This window comes from Pagrus pagrus (assembly GCF_965226575.1).
Source record: "Pagrus pagrus genome assembly, chromosome: 13".
Taxonomy (NCBI): Eukaryota; Metazoa; Chordata; class Actinopteri; order Spariformes; family Sparidae; genus Pagrus; species Pagrus pagrus.
This window is the reverse complement of record NC_140197.1, coordinates 7996002-8000594: the sequence shown is the minus strand read 5'-3', so window position 1 is coordinate 8000594 and position 4593 is coordinate 7996002.

The window sequence follows — 4593 nt, the reverse complement described above, 5'->3', positions numbered from 1 at the left end:
CAGACGCAAATGACAGCACACAGCACGTGTGTGTCACAGTAAAAACTCTGCACTGAACAGACTCTTACTGTATGTCCCTGTCTATAAATCAAGGTATAACATCTGCGTCTGACATGTTGAGTTCTGAAGAGGCTACTGGTGACCCACAAGTATACTGTATAACATATAATACATCAGCACAGACCTACAGTACAATAGTCTGACAACACCTCAGTCAATAAATGTACAGATCGTGGATGCTGACAGCAGCTCTGTTAGTACTGTAGCCTCCAACAGCTGCAGTCTGTCTGATGCAGAGCTCCAACAAATCCACATTCAGCATCACAGGCCCATGTGTCCCTCCTGACTGAACACCAAACCACTTTCCTCAGCACTAAGGATGGATTGATAACCAGGTGAAGAATGGAAATCTCCTGTGGCCCCAGAAGACACAAAGTCCCCCATGTCAGCTGACTTTGGTAATTTGATTGGTCCCTGGAAATACCAGGAATATGTATCAATAAGGGTAGGTCATGCATTGTTACCTTATTTTACACCCTGTCTTGCAAAAGCACCTTATGTCAGTCTAGTTATAAGATTGTTTATTATTACACTGCTGGTGTCTTAGTGAGACTGTACAGAGGGATATATTGAATTGAAACATACCCATAATAATCATGTATGTTCTTCATCTATAGAATTAAGAGACATGATTGAATGTAATGCTCCCTGTTATCGTGTTGTATATGCACAGCAATTGGTTATCCATGGTGCACCTTCGCTAAATTTGGAAACAGACTACTAAATAATTACAAACTCTGAGACGCATGAGAGTCAGACGATGTCAAATTTGTTTTAGGGTTGTTGTGGAGGAGATGATGTAACAATGAGCAGCTTTGCTCTCCACCAATCAAAAATCCTTCACTGCCAAAACCCCCAAGACACACACACACACACACACACACACACCTCCCTCCAAAAAAAACACAGAGGGGCACAGCTGGTACTATCTGTGCAGATTGGCATGGATAGTGTGTACTACTGTGTAGTGCGTGTGTTTGTGTATGTGTGTGTGTGTGTGTGTTTGTGTGTGTGTGTAACCCTCTTACACAGACACAGATTGAGAGAGCCGGACATCCATTACAGATTTTTCCCCTCGACCAAGGGAAAAGTGCTTCCAGCAAGGCTCTAAAAATAAAACAGTGTGTTTTGATGATAATTCTCATATTCACTGACTTTGCATGTCATTTTGATAATTTTGCAGATTCTAAGAAAAGCACACGCTCATGTTTACAATCATGCATGCATCTAATTCACGGCTGAACGAAGCACATATGATTTGATTTCATATTTTATCATAATAGTTGGCAAAACCAAAAATAAAAAGATGTGTCCATCATTGGAATTAGATATTTTCTGAGGTCAGATCCACATTTGAATAACAACCATTATCTACCAAAATAAAATAATTGATGCCACACTCATGTCCACACAGTAAATATAAAGCCTCATTAAGAAACTAGATATTTAAGCCATATATAGACCAGAAAGGAGGGAAAACAGCTAGCCTAGCCGATGTGCCAATGTGAGCCAATGTGACTAAAACTCCCTAATTTAGTTGAAGTCTCTGCTGGTTGCTGGGCAACCTCACAAACACAAGACATCAGGAAGTGTGCTTTAACAAACTGTACAACTACACTAAGTGATGGTGTAATTATAGACTTAAAGTATCAAGATGGTGTACATTATAATTGGCGTATTTATTGGTTCCATTTGACTTTAGAAATGTACATGATGAGTGGAGCAGAGGTGGACGCGACGCCAGATGTGATAAGTTCTTCTAGGTCGACCACTATAAAAAGGCAAAGTCCCGCCCCCTCTGGTGAACCCCATGGGACCTCAATTCGGAAACAATTTGTACAGTAGTCAATGACGAGAGACAAATCAAACGAGCAGGGAATTTTTTAATCACGAACTTTCACAGATACTGTACTTTATTAGTTTAATGACAATTCAACGTTATTCATGGCACAATTCAAACGTGACCAAAAAATTATTTGTCTCTCCATTAAAGTGAAACTCTCGCCAAAAAGCAACCGAGGCTTTATTTATGATTGGGTATGAGTCAAACCTTCACGTACAAGCACACTCATGACCAAAGAGGCACTTTTAAGATTTACCGTAGTTTCGTTTTAGGGCAAACTCATTTTGAACGGGAGTACATAGGGCATACCACGAAGGCATCAAAATGTCTATTTTTAGACCACTAAGAAGGCTCCACACATCATGAAACTTTACTGGTAGCATCACCAGGGTCTCTACTCATGACACGAGCAGTAAGAACATTGTTTGTGTACACAAAGTGTGTGAAAAAGACGGTTTTGAAGTACTTACGCTTAGCTACTGGGACTCCGGCGCGCCGCCGCCATTCCAGGCAAAAAGTGTCGATCTCCGAGTGCGGCCATCATGACGGAGAGTAACGGTGGGACGCTCCTCGGGCTTATTTCCAGATGAATTCGCGGATAATTCGTTGTTCTGTCGTTAGTCAAAAGCAACAACATGGACGTCAGTGTTGCTTTTGATGGCCATGATGGCCGCACTCGGAGATCGACACTTTTTGCCTGGAATGGCGGCGGCGCGCCGGAGTCCCAGTAGCTAAGCGTAAGTAGTTCAAAACCGTCTTTTTCACACACTTTGTGTACACAAACAATGTTCTTACTGTTCGTGTCATGAGTAGAGACCCTGGTGATGCTACCAGTAAAGTTTCATGATGTGTGGAGCCTTCTTAGTGGTCTAAAAATAGACATTTTGATGCCGTCGTGGTATGCCCTATGTACTCCCGTTCAAAATGAGCTTGCCCCAAAACGAAACTACGGTAAATCTTAAAAGTGCCTCTTTGGTCATGAGTGTGCTTGTACGTGAAGGTTTGACTCATACCCAATCGTAAATAAAGCCTCGGTTGCTTTTTGGCGAGAGTTTCACTTTAACTACCATACATATTTTTTCAGCCTGGCATATTTGGAATGAAAATTTGGGATCTTCACTAGAATTTAAAATTAATTTCTGTCAGTTTGAATGAAGTCTGGCTGCACAGCATGACTTTGGGGTCACTTAGGTCTAAGAGGATGAAAATGGATCAACCAGTGAGAAATAAATTGTTTTAAATACCGAGGATCTACATGGTACAGTCACACTTGACTACACACATCCACCTGACTCCTCAAAACTCACACACACACACACACACACACACACACACACGCACACACACACACACACACACACACACACACACACACACACACACACACACACGCACACACACACTTAAAAACACATGGCTGCCCCACCCCCATGGATTCATTCATGCAGACTGGTGTTATGTAAGAGAGTTACCATCCTCTCCTAAAAGACATGTCCTTGTGTCAACTCCATGTGTCAGACCAGGACAGAGGAGAGAACGAGAGAGACAGATGCAGAGAGAGAGGGAAAGGAGAAAGAGTGACTAAGCATGTGTGAAAACAGATGAGAGGGCAGAAGAGACAGAAAAAGACAAATAGAAGTGAAGACTATATGGAGGGAGAGAGAGGCCCCACCGTGGAGCTCAACCTACAAAGCCTGTGGAATGCAATAACACACACACACACACACACACACACATGCTTCATAGGAGAGGAGGAGGTGCCCATTAAAAGGCCACTGGCAGGATGATAGGGATTTAGAGGGAAGCAGAAGGAAGCAACAGGGGGTGGAAGAGTATTTGTGAGGGATGTTTGTGTATGTGTGTGTGTGTGTGTGTGTGTGTGTGTGTGTGTGTGTGTGATGGTGAACCGTCTACATGTTGAAAATGTTGACAATTTTGAAGAGATTAAGTTGTACATTTTAACAAAACTTGCTTTGTGTATTTCATGAAGATGACAGTGGTTGTATGGTTTTAGCTTTCATGTGCTTTCATGGCAGCAGCTCAGACATTAAGGCTACAAGGAAAATGTATTGTCATTCTTTAAATCACAATGTAATTTTTATCTATTACAGAAAATTCATCATCAAGATGAAGTCTCAGCCTGAGGAGAGGAGCTGCTCTGTAGTCTGGTATGGTCTGGTCTGTATCTGTTTCTGTGTTGTATCTGTCAGATGGCAGCAGGGTGAACAGACTGGCTGGGTGGGTGTTGTCTTTTAGTATCTTTGGGCTCTGTGCAGACATCTCACTTCACTAATGTCACTGATGTTCTGTCGATGGGTACCAGTGATGTTTCTGGGCAGTTTTAATCACCCACTCCTGGGACCGTGCACGATCCATGCCAGATTGTGATGCTTCCAGTCAGCGTTCCAGTCGGGAAAAAGTTGACCAGCATCTTGCTCCAGAATTTATCTTTCCTCAGTTTTCATAGGAAGTAAAGCCCTTTCTGTGCTTTTTTAACCAGGGCGGTGATGTGATGAGTGAGATAGGTTCTCAGTGATGGATGGTAATTCCAAGGAACATACAACTGTTTACCTGCTCCACCTCAGCTCCACTGATGTAGACAGGGTTGTGTGTCTTCTGCCTCCTTTTTGCTGATATTGAGCAGTAGACTGTTCTCTGTGCACTACTCAGCAAGACTGTTGATTTCCTCC